Genomic DNA, 13,809 nt, shown 5'->3' on the forward strand with positions numbered 1-13,809 from the left:
TCGTTGCCAGCTGCGGCACGTAGATGCTGCCACAGGCTTCAATTTATGGCAGCATTGGTGGCGTCTAATGTCCTGCGTTCGCATTGCTCAAGTGCCCCGGCCAACTATTTGGAGAGCCCGGCTAAGTGAGCGAGCGAGCCAAAGTCTTTGCTTATTTAGTGGTATTTTTCCCTTAGTTTCAGTTTACTTTTGTTTCGATACCCTGTAGCCATCAAATTTCTAAAAAGTGGCATACTGGTTCTGCGAGTACCTATGTCATACATAAATATTTTCTAAATAAGTAATAAAAGTTCAGTTGAAACAATCTGTACAGCTTAGCATTCGCCTGTGTAAATATTCTTGGTGTATACTAGATAAAATCACCCGACGTTGCTCGGTTTATTTTATTTAACATTTCAAACCTAAGAATGTGAAATTTTGTTTTTTACACTCATATCTCAGACCCCTACTTATGCAAAATTCAATCCAGTTTCTCCACAACAAATATATAACTTATTTAAGAAAGTAAGAAAAATAATAGAATCAAACAATGTTTTCCTAAAATATATAAAAATCTTTATAAGGTGTTTTTTTTAGTATTTCCCAATTCAGAGTCATATATCTTAACTAAAAATATGCAATAATGTGCTTGAAAGAAAAGACTAAGAAATTGGCCTGATTTTGAGCACAAAAACTTGATTTCCCTGGCTTAAGATCATTCACAGGGCATCTCCTAACCGTTACATTCTTCTCCATCGCCCTGATTATTCTTACTTTTCGCACATAAACATACACGTGCCTGCTGCAGGGAATGCCAAAACATGTGTTTTAAACCCCATGCATTAATAATGAAACCATTTAACAGGGTGTTGTATATGCCAGGAAATTCCGATTGCAAACATTTAATGCTTAAATATTGATGCGGTTAGCCAAAGGTTATTGTATTTAATGCATAATTAACGCTGGTATTGTGCGGTAAATATAAATAAAAACGTGATAAGAGCTAAGATAAAGAAGAAGAACTGGCAACAATTTTTATTTTAATAAAAAGGCTCAGATGTTTTTAAATTATTAGTTAAAGACATACTGCATAATAATGCTGATATATTCTATTCCAAAAGCCTTTTACAACGCTGTACGGTAAAAGTTTTGTCAGTCAGTGTTGTATAACCAGTTAAAACAAGCAGCATTTTAAGAAAGTTTTAGGAAGTTTTAAGGAAATTTTATCATTAAAAAATAGCATTTGCTTTCAACGAAGCATATCATTTATTTTATTTGCTAACTTTGCATTACGTTTTACAACACTGTGATTACGAAAGCATAGAAAATATGTTCCACTAATGAAACGATGTGGACCACAGATAACTTGATTTGCTCATCAATCTATCAGCAAAACTCTAAATAGCCCACACATTTAATAGCCTGTCGTAAATTGTAACCACATTGGAAAGACGAAGTTAATACATGTGAAAATGGTTAAATTTAATAACTGGGTTATTACCAGTTAGTCCATCTGGTATAACCATGGCAATAATTAAAACCAAGTACCGCGGTTAACCTTCTAATTATGCGCCAAAGTAAATGCCGATCGATTAAATGTATGTGGCCCATAAATTAGCTGACTGACACGTGGGTACTAGTGAGTATTCGTAGAGTTAAAACCCCATCAATTTGCATTCGCTTGATTATATGTAAATAGAGTGATTTCCCAGAAGGAAGCAAAGCAAAAGCAGTTGCCAATTACAACAACAACACCAACAACAGGAACAACAATGAAGACAACTGCAACCAATTACAGATGCAATTGATTGAAGTGAAAGGCAACGTGTGAATTACCCACGACCCTTCCTCCCAAAGGGGAGCGCAATTGAGATAATCAAGCGTATTCTGGCCACTTGGACAGCATATTCTGGGATTCGAAAGTCAAATCAATGTCTGAGCGAAAGCCAAAGCATCCAGTGTCCGAAGTTATGGTGCACATAAAAGTCAACATCGGGTGATAAATGAAGCTCAACCATTTTGCATGGCGGCGCAACGGGCAAGGATGACGGAAAAAGAGAAATTGAAAAGGAAAACGAAAACGAAAAGGAAAATGACAACGAAAACGAAAAGAGAGATTGCTTGCTTAACGCGCAGATTTCAGATTTCATATGGCAAAGCGAAAGCCGTGTTCCATTTGCCAGTTGACAGGGATAAGCAACCGAACGAAAGGATAACAATGTCAGCGACACACAAACTGCAAATGACAAGCACAAAAAGGAATAACAGAAAAAAATGCACGCGAAAATGTCTGGTTAGTGGTTCAACCGAAGCTTAGATGCACTTTCAAATAGCGGGCGAAACTAAATTCTGAGAAAATATAAAGATTAAGACTCAAAACTTAATAAGGATATTCAGTACGAAGAAGAGATGAGACACAAGGTTAGAAGTTAATAACAGAGAAGAAGATAAGAAGAAGATAAAGACAATGTATCTATGGATTATATGAAATAATTAGTCTATTAAATATTCAAAAAAAAATAACTATAAACAATTTGAAGAATAAAATGGTATGTACATAGGCATAGAGAGAGAGAGAGAGAGAGAGAGAGAGAGAGATAGATATATAGATAAGTAAAAAATAAATGAAAATGCAAAAATTCAGACAAAGTTAGGGTTAATCTATATAATTGGGTTTGATGGAATATAAATATATATGCCACTCACTTAAAAATGATGTAAATAACATAATAATACACATACAAATATTTAAAAATATAATTAAAAATATAATATATAGGCAAATAATCAGATAAAATGAAGGCAAATGTTAAAAATATAGTTCAAAGGAATAAACAATCATAGAGAAAAATAAAAACGAAAACCTCAAACATGTCGCATGCTTAATGCCTCTGCCCCAATACCCTAAGCTAATACTTCATGGGAGTCGTAGCGGAAATAGTTGAAAAATGTACATCTGCCATAGCCGCATACTGATCAATTGTCAATATTGCTAAACGGGTCCGCCAGAGTTTAAGCTAAAAAAAAAAAAAAAACTAATCTGTTTGTTCCGTTCGAACTATTTGGCGAACAAATCGGAACCAGCCAGCCAACAAATATTAAAAAAAGAAAGAGCAAAAACATATGCTGAACGTGTCGGACAAGTTGTCAATGCCATTTTGCTATGACAGCGACAATAATTTGATATTGCTCTGGTACTGCAGAAATATTATGGTTGTCGCTTTGAGAGAATTTGCACTTTGCCACCAGTCCAAGAACTTAATGAAATCAATTACCAGTTAACAAGTTCTACAGCTTCTGCCTCAGTTGGCGTAGTAAATGAAATTAGTGAAACGGAAACGGAAAGTTGCACAGAAGTCGCCCGGCGGCTAGTCGAAGGAGTCGGGACTAAAAGCAAGTCGACAAATTGTTTTTACTGTCCTGCAAGTATTTTATTGGCTTTCATTTGAGTTTGTCTGTTTTAATTTTTTTATTCTTTCGTTTTTTTTTTCTTTTTTTTTCGGGCAAATATTTGCGATGGTTGCCTTTGATTTGATAAAGAAACAAGTTTTTCTAAGTCGATTACAAAGTTAATTCGTACCGAATAGATTTCAAGCAATTGGCAAAATCTTTAATAACTTTACTCAAGGCGGCGTTTGTTTAAATTTGAAAAAAATGGTGAGATTAAAAGGTTGCTTAAAGTGTAGGAATGAGGAGTTGTCGGAAAATTCACAGACTTTATAAGTAGATTCAATTGGTTCAAGTTAAAAGAAATCTTTTAATTCTAGCTTTAGCGATTTTTTCTTTTATTTATTTAATATTTATTTCAATTTAAAAATAATTCTAGCTTGAGTTTTGTTTTCGTTTTAATAAATATAAGAAAATCGTTTATCGACGATCATAAATTTTGCTCCAGTATTGTAAAAGGCTTTAAAGTCAAAGCAAAAAGCTAAGCATTTCTGTCTCTACATACATACACACAAGTAGAATGAATTCAAAGATCGTCAATTCCATTCCAGCATGGGTAATTCCAACAATTGCACAGTTAGCAGCTTAGCATATGCCGTCTCCTTCTAACCAAATAGTTATCATGAGTAGCCTTTTTGAGTGTGCATACGCATACACATACATATGCATGCACCCATCTCATACACATACATTTCTGCTAAGCTCGCTCTCATTTTTTTTTGCCATGAAAACCAAATTTGTTAGGCAAAAAGAACAACAACAATACAAAATGTAACGCATGTTATTACACATTTGCCTAAGTATTCAGGAAACAAAAACAATTTAAACTTTCATTACAGTCAAGCACTTGTCGCCCTCTCTCTCTCTCTCTCTCTCGTTTTTGCTATTCATCAGTCAAGCCCTGCGCTTTTTGCCGCCCTCTCCAAAGTCACACATTCGGCCACTTAAGCGACACTCATTCATAAAGTGTGTGGAGTAATTTTCCAGCTGCTTCACTTCCTTCATTATGCTGGCAATTCTGCCAGCGGCAATGCCAACGCCTTCTGCTCTCTGCAGCTGCTTGCTCCGTCTTCGTCTCTCGCTCTCTCGCTCTCTCTCTCTCCCACTCGCTATGACCTTTTGCGTTTGTGGTTTGGGTTTCTGCCCCTTTTTCGGTTTTGTGGTCTGCTTGTTATTATTGTTGTCGCTGTAGTTGTAGTTGTATTTGTAGTTTTGCGAGTGTCTGGCATAGCGCAGCAGCTGCGAGCAGCCCTTACCCCCCCCCCCCCCCCCTCCCCCTTCTCGACGCTCTATCATTATTGCTCATCATGCGTTTCTAATGAAGTCGTAAAAATTGAAAACTTTCAACGCGTGCGTCTCTCTGTGTATGTGTGTGGGTGTGTGTGTGCCTGCGTCTTATCTTCCCACTCGCTTACACTTGTGCGGCAGATGTGTTGCTTGCTTTATTGCCTCGCACTCGTTCGTCTGCCGCGTGTCTCCCTTTGTCTTCACTTTGCTGCATTGCCGCAATCATTTTTATTCATTTGGCCCATTTCTTTTTTCTTTTATATGTATATGTTTTTTATGTTCGTGTGTGTGCGTGCCGCTGTTTATTGTTGTATGTTTGGCATTATTTAATACATTTTATTCCTTTCGCAGCTTCAAGCTTAGCCGGCAGCTTAAATTGCAGCCAAGTTATGTGTTAGCTAAACTTTTTCGTTGCCTAACGGTACAAATTCTTGAGATTTTAAATGGCTTCCAGTATCGGGATAAGCAATCAATTTTGTGTAGCATACTTTTAAGCGCATGCCAGCAAATAGCTTAATTTGTTTCAAAACATCTTGTAAGCTCTATTTATTTTAGTTTATACCATCAATCATTATTCTAAAAATCGCAAAATATTCATTTTTAACAGTTTCTCTCTCTCCCTATAAGTGAGACTTATCCTCATGTAAATGCTCTTCCAATTCTGCCAAAGCATAGCAAATATTCACACTCATATTCAAATATTCACAGTTGAGTGCTATTGGGCTTCACATAAGAGTTGCATTTATTTAAAAACTAAAATACAACGGGCTGTCAATAACAAAACAGATCTTAATTCGATAAGCCTTTCCATTTATAACAACCCACGGGCCCTTCGTAAACGCTTATGCATTTTTAATTTAGATTACAAAAAGCTATAAAAAAACAACAACAGTTTTTTTGCACTTTTGAGTGTCAACAAGCTGTTGCCAGTTAACGCCCACAACTGCCAAGCCCCGCCCCCTTGCCACACCGAAAAACATTTATGAAAATTCACGGTATATTTTGCTTTTTTATTGACATTCAATAGTTTATTTTGCACACCATTTACTTGCTTACATATAAATATATGTTGGTAGAGTATTCACACTTTGGTATGATGCCAGTTTATTGACTCCCACTATTAAGCTGTACTTATTAAGATAAGTTAAATTTATGTTGTTCACTTAATTAAAAAATTATATTAAACTAAATTATTTCGATTGATATTTAATAACTTCACTGTGGAGATCTTATTCCAATTTCCACAAATCGAATAATTTGCCCCAATCGAATGCTTTACTTCTTCAAATTACAAAAAGTAATTACCGATAATTACGTGAATCCCAATAAGCGAGAAACTAAAAAAAACTAAAATTATAATGTCCTGTAGAGGGTACTGTAATGCATAGAGAATGACATCTCCGACCCCATAAAGTATATTTATTCTAGATCAACATAAGCAACCGAGTGAAAATAGCCATATCCATCTGTTCGTCTGCTCGTGTATCTATTTCTAGGCGTATAGTCTCTCATTTTTATTGACATCGTCATGAAACTTTCCTTAGGTCCGTTTTTCTGATGCAGACGAACGACTTTATCATATCGCTGGCATAGGAACGATCGGTTGAGTGGAAAACCTTCAATCGTTCAAAAGGTAGGTTCGATCCGAGCCGAGTCGATCTAGCCATGTCCGTCTGTCCGTTTGTCCGTATGTATGAAAGCAGGAATCTCAAGAATCTAGTGCCTGCGCAGCTCGAGTTTGTTTTCGATAATCGATAGCTTGCCCCGTTTCCAAGTAATCGATAAAAATCTATATCGTAATACTGTTTTATTGTCAATTTTTTATAAATAATAAGAGCTAGAGTAACCAAACTTGACATATAGCTTCTAGAATAGTAAATATATTTCCATTTGGTGTTGGAAGAAGAGGGTTCAGGGTATCCCCTAGTCGGGAGCTCCTGACTAGAGCCTCTTACTGGTTCGTTTTATATCGTTTTTTCTTTCTTAAAACTTCAATAACCGATTTGTTTACTCGAATTGAAAAATAAGAAGAACTGCTTTCAAGCCTAATCCCTACTCGATTTAGCCGTTGCTATAAAAACAATCAATTTATGAATCGATCATCAAGGGCATCAAATATTCGTCAAGTCAAAGATTCATTCGCGCCCTGCATATATAGATAAATGATTTTTTAAATGTACTTTTAGTGCTTTTTCGGCATATTTGCCACGATTTATCTTTTGCAACATTTTTTAGTGTTTCATTAAGTTTTTTTTACCAGGCTTCGAGTACAACGATTTTTGCATTTTGATGTCACATTTTGCGTCTGCTGCAGACTTCGTAATTATTTTGCCGTTACTCGACAATTGCGCCAGCATTTACCAACACTTCCCATTACCCCAAGACCCGCCCACCACCCCTCTGCTTGCCGGCAAATGTTTTATTGCCGCGTCAATTTATGCTCGTATCTTTGTGTGTCAGGCTTGAAGGACCTGCAGCGGCGGTATACAACACATATGGGGTCGACGAGCACATGTTCTCACATCAATATCCGGCCCCCAGTCCCTTCGACTAGCCACGCCCACGCCCTCGCACACGCAGTGTGCAAAATTGAAAATGACAAAACAAAATTGTGAAAATTGTTGCAGCGGATATCCGTTGTATGAGGCAAGCGGTAGCTGCCCCCCCTCCTCCTCCCCCCCCCCCCCCCCCACCCTACAATTCCGTCCACCATAACTGCAAGTGGAGTCGTATGTTCAACATGCTCCCCCCACCCCGCCCCCTTCAGCTGGAATGTGGCCGCCCCCCAGTCGCGTTTCTGTTGCGAGTTTCCTGCCTGCAAGATCTTAATTTCGATATTGATGTCAAATTGTCGCTGGGTTTAATTAAAAATACACGAATTGCAGCCAAAATGGCACGAGTTTCTGGCTTCCGTTTTGCTGCCCTTGTTCGGCTGTTTGGCCCCATCTTTTGTTGTTGTTCTTATTCGCACTGCATGCGTCATTTTTGACATTTTCTTTCATTCTTTTTTTTCGCGCGTGACATTCAGTTTGCGGTTGGCAAGCGACACGTTTCGGATTTTAAAATGGCTTCTCTTTTATTTCCAAAATCGAAAAACAAGATTTTTCCCCTACATTTTCATGGGATGAAATATGTCATGGTTTAATTGCATTTTCCATGGGCCAAAAGAAAAACCAATACAATACAATATCATAGAAATAACATTTAATAGAGTTCGGCATAGAAGTTATTTTTTTATGCTAAAGAAAATGTATTTTTATGAATGTGTATTTTGAAATGCTCATGAGTCAAAGGTTAACAAAAAGACGAACATTAAATACTCTAGAGTTGTTGTAATTGTGACTTTCATCAAGAAATCCCGATGTGGAAGAATCTGTGAAAATGGTAATAGAAAACCCTTTTCAACTGATCGCCGCCTAATTCATTTTCAAAGATGTTTGTGAAAACTCATACACAACGTATTTCACATGTATCGTTAAATTCACGCCCCAGATGGAAATAATGGGTCAAAGCTTGTACGCGCGTAAGTTTAAGATAATCTTGTAAAACATACTTTATTATTTTCCAAGGTAGCAAACTTTGAACTTCTATATCAAACAGCTTCAATGGGAAGAACCTATCAAGAAAAAAGGTTTTTGGAAAACTTTCTTTATCAAGATATTTACCAAGCTTAGCACATAAGCGAGGTACATCAAACAGGGTATTTAATATTACCCAATCATTTGTATTGTTTTCTCTTTTGTTTTACGCCACATTTTGCTGGAAAACTCTTTCGTAGCTGTCAACAGAAAAAGCTTCCGCTCGAATCGCTGCCGTTGGTTAAGTCAACGGAAGAAAAAAAACATATTGTAAATATGTAATTTCATGTGCTATGAGTTAATAATAGCAATCATGTTGTGGGGCATCATCAATGGCAGCTCATCAGCAACCACTTACACGGCATCCTGCTGTTGCGCCCTTCTACCCGCTTCTCAACTGATGGCACATTCTGTGCGGAAGTTGGGTGAGGTAAGACCTTTACATGATTGCGATTGTGCCTACCAAGTCCACAAATATATTATTGATATCAATTTAAAATTTATTTTGTGGGCTTGTCCTTGCTGTCGACTGTCGAATGTCGAATGCTGTTGTTGATCGCATCCTTTTGGGAGGGGGAAAAAAAAACCCGACGTTGTCAACGGCAATTGGTTGGGCTGGTAATGAAAAATGCAAAGGAACCATTCGTATAAAATAAAATATGTATAAAATAATGCAAAAAACCATGAACGGATAAGGCTAGAAGCTGCATATAAAACAAAAAACATGTATTTGTGTGTGTGTCTAGCCATAAAAAAATACTGTGAATGGCGCCCAACACCTCGTAAAGCGCTTGCCAATTTAATTTGTGTGCGGCTGCCTGCGGCGCAAATTGAAAAACAAAGCGGGCGCGCGGTTAAAACGGACTGAGAATTCGAGTGCTGGCGGTCCCGTCTCCTCCAGCAACAGCAGCAGCAACAGCGGAAAAGAAGCTGTAGCCGGTGGCTTCTATAATGTTGCCTTTTGGCGCATTTGAAGTTTGCTTCTGCTTCTTCTTCTACTTTGGCAATTTTCGCGCCCAACTGCAACTGCAACTGGCAAGGCAACAACTGTGCAATTACTGGCAAGCCCCAGCAGCAGCAGCAGCCAGTCAAAAGTTTGTTGTTGTTTGCCATTTCCCGTTGGCTAGCTCTTGTTTTCGCCACGTCTTGGTCCAGAGTTTTGGCCAAGTTTTTTTTTATACCCTGTACCCATTGCAAATGGATAAAGGGGGTATTAAGGTCTTGCTCGTAGTTGTATGTAACAAACAGAAGGCAGCTTCTGTGAACCTGTATTTAAATTCCTCTTCAACTTAAACAGCCGAGACGATTTAGCCATATCTAATTGTTTATCCCTTTATCTTAGGAACTTTTCGTGCTAAACACTTGGAACGCGAAGTTTAACCAGTGTAACGAGTCGATTTAAGGACTATAAGAGCTAGAGTCTTGTAATTTGGTTCACAGAGTCCTGATTAACCTCAATTGGCGAGGTAATCTAACCATATCAGAATGTCTGTTTAAAGGCTATTCGAGGTCCTCATAGGTCATAGGTCAATTTGCCTGCTCAGATCAGTGAGAACTAGTACTTCTTTCCTGAAGGCTCTCAGAAGCTTCAACAACTAGCCAAACTATTAATATGACTACCGAATTCCCACGAAATTGAATTAAACTCATATTTTTAAAGCCTCAACTTTGCGCTTTGATACGTACTTTAAGATGTCACATTTACTTTCCGAAGATTGAAACACCAGATTATTCAAGTATATTCCGTCCTGAGTATCGAATGAAGAAGAAGGAAGAAATGGCGACAGCTCATCGCTGATTTGAGGGTATTTGCCAGCCGGGCACAGCCGACATGCACGAACTTATCTTAGCTGTTGCTGGTAAATTTTAGTTTGTCCGCGTTGCGCATTTCTATTTTTGCGCTTGTTTCATTTAGCTAATAATTTAAAGCTATCAAAATGAGAGTTAATAACTTTCGTGTTGCATCCTTAGAAGCTTAGCCAGGCTAAGAGCAGCTAAGCAAAAATGAAAAGTACTGGAAAACTGTTAACAATTGCAATTTTTAGGCAAGTTAATTGCTGGCAAACTTGTAACAGCTTATTAAATAAGATAATTAAATAGATGCTAAGAGAAGCCCATTAGCCAGTTAATGTAGTAAAAGACATTAACGGAGCTAAATGTAAGTAAAAATAATATTTACAAGAATGTTTTTGAAAGAATATTTTTATGTATTATGAAAGTGGAACATTTTTACCTATCTGCCAAATTGATCTAGAGGGAGTAAAAAAATTTTGATCCATGTCTATATACGAATCTTAGGAGCAAGATTTTGACATGAATTTCGACTAAAAAAAATGTAAAAATAAACAAGACTCATGCAAATTGGTTGATTTTTGACCAAGTTATGGGGGTGGGAAATTTCGAACTATTTCTGTAAGATTCTGTAATCTTAGAGGTACGAAATTTAGGGGTAAGATTTTGACATGAATTTCGACTACAAATTATGTATTGAGATTTGAATGCCAGATTAATCTAGAGGGAAAACTATGTAAAAATAAACAAGATTCATGAAAATTGGTTGATTTTTGACCAAGTTATGGGGGTGGGAAATTTCGAACTATGTCATGTCTATATACGAATCTTGGAGGTACGAATCTAAGGGGTAAGATTTTGACATGAATTTCGACTAAAAATTATGTATTGAGATTTGAATGCCAGATTAATCTAGAGGGAAAACTATGTACAAAAAGCCAGGACTTTTGAAAATCGGTAGAGTTTTGACCAAGTTATGGGGGTGGGAAATTTCGACCTATGTCTGTATACGAATCGTAGGGGTAAGATTTTGACATGAATTTCGACTAAAAATTATGTATTGAGATTTGAATGCCAAATTAATCTAGAGGGAAAACTATGTAAAAATAATCAAGACTCATGAAAATTGATTGATTTTTGACCAAGTTATGGGAGTGAGAAATTTCGAACTATGTCATGTCTATATACGAATCTTAGAGGTACGAATCTAAGGGGTAAGATTTTGACACGATATTCGATTAAAACTTATGTATTGAGATTTGAATGCCAGATTAATCTAGAGGGAAAACTATGTACAAAAAGCCAAGAGTTTTGAAAATCGGTAGAGATTTGACCAAGTTATGGGGGTGGGAAATTTCGACCTATGTCTGTATACGACTCTCACGGGTAAGATTTTGACATGAATTTCGACTAAAAATTATGTATTGAGATTTGAATGCCAAATTAATCTAGAGGGAAAACTATGTAAAAATAATCAAGACTCATGAAAATTGATTGATTTTTGACCAAGTTATGGGAGTGAGAAATTTCGAACTATGTCATGTCTATATACGAATCTTAGAGGTACGAATCTAAGGGGTAGGATTTTGACACGATATTCGATTAAAAATTATGTATTGAGATTTGAATGCCAGATTAATCTAGAGGGAAAACTATGTACAAAAAGCCAGGACTTTTGAAAATCGGTAGAGTTTTGACCAAGTTATGGGGGTGGGAAATTTCGACCTACATATGTCTGTATACGAATCTTAGGGGTAAGATTTTGACATGAATTTCGACTAAAAATTATGTATTGAGATTTGAATGCCAAATTAATCTAGAGGGAAAACTATGTACAAAAAGCCAAGACTTTTGAAAATCGGTAGAGTTTTGACCAAGTTATGGGGGTGGGAAATTTCGACCTACATATGTCTGTATACGAATCTTAGGGGTAAGATTTTGACATGAATTTCGACTAAAAATGATGTATTGAGATTTGAATGCCAGATTAATCTAGAGGGAAAACTATGTACAAAAAGCCAAGACTTTTGAAAATCGGTAGAGTTTTGACCAAGTTATGGGGGTGGGAAATTTCGACCTATGTCTGTATACGAATCTTAGGGGTAAGATTTTGACATGAATTTCGACTAAAAATTATGTATTGAGATTTGAATGCCAGATTAATCTAGAGGGAAAACTATGTACAAAAAAACAAGACTCGTGCATATCTGTTGATTTTTGACCAAGTTATGGGGGTGGGAAATTTCGAACTATGTCATGTCTATATACGAATCTTAGAGGTACGAATCTAAGGGTTAAGATATTGACATGAATTTCGACTAAAAATTATGTATTGAGATTTGAATGCCAAATTAATCAAGAGGGAAAACTATGTTAAAATAAACAAGACTCATGAAAATTGGTTGATTTTTGACCAAGTTATGGGGGTGGGAAATTTCGAACTATGTCATGTCTATATACGAATCTTAGAGGTACGAATCTAAGGGGTAAGATTTTGACATGAATTTCGACTAAAAATTATGTATTCAGATTTGAATGCCAGATTAATCTAGAGGGAAAACTATGTACAAAAAAAACAAGACTCGTGCAAATCGGTTGATTTTTGACCGAGTTATGGGAGTGGGATATTTTGACCTTTGTCTATATCGAATTAAAGGGGGTAACTACAGTAAATATTTCTTCCTAGCTCTCTCTCTCTCGCGGAAAAAGAAGCCTTTTCAATATACTTTTGAACCAGCTTGGAATTATTTTGAAATGAGCTTATTGAATAAAAATAACTCTGACATTTTTAGAAGTTCGAACTAGACTTAATTACTTTAAACCTCTTCCACAAAACTGAACACACTTTGAAACATTTAAAGTTAATTTTCAGACTGGTTCATAGAAGTGAAATACACCCTTTGCAAATTTCAAACTAATTTAGTTCAAGTGCAACAAAGGCAACTTCCATAGAATACATTCTTGTACTCCTGAACAGAAAACCAATCAGCAAGGCGACAATTTAAATATTTAAATTTGTATTTCAAGTGCAAATGAGAACAGAGTTTTGTTTCTTTTTGAAAGTTGAATGTCTCCTATTAATGATTCAAGATTGGAAACTGTTTTGTTAACTGCGCTCAAAATTGTGTCTCTGAACTTTGAGTGAAATACAATCTGCCATCTTGGCAAACAGCTTGTGGCAAGGACAAAAGGCCCAACACACACACACACACACACATAGAGGCCTGAATGGGGAAAAAGCCTTTCAACTATTTGCTGAAAGGCAGCACCACAAAGCAACACAATTTCTAGATATTTTTCACAGCAATCCTTTCTCCTCCCCAGCCACGCACATAACTGTAATTGCGTGCACTTTATGGCTCATTATTTTCAATGGAAAGCGTTCACATTTTCCTTTATTTTCCAACCATTTTTTTTATTTTTCTTTTTTTTCTGCTGCTGCTCATTTGCAACATGCAAGTTTTCATTATGTGTGGCATAAGAAGCCAAAGCCAAAGTGTGGCAGCAATATTTAAACTTGTGTTGCATTATGCACAGTTCTGATGTCATTAACACTAATGACGTCATGAAATTCTATGCACGCGGCTACCGGAGCTGACAGCATTAGAAGCCAACACCCACACACACCACACAAACCACACACACACACACACACCACACACACTGGCCACACGCTGACCTCCCACGCAGCAGCAGCCGCCATAGACCAGAGTGTAGACCAGGGAAT

The sequence above is a fragment of the Drosophila novamexicana genome, unplaced genomic scaffold, assembly GCF_003285875.2.
Source record: "Drosophila novamexicana strain 15010-1031.04,08,12 unplaced genomic scaffold, DnovRS2.1 tig00000193-arrow-pilon, whole genome shotgun sequence".
NCBI classification, from domain to species: domain Eukaryota; kingdom Metazoa; phylum Arthropoda; class Insecta; order Diptera; family Drosophilidae; genus Drosophila; species Drosophila novamexicana.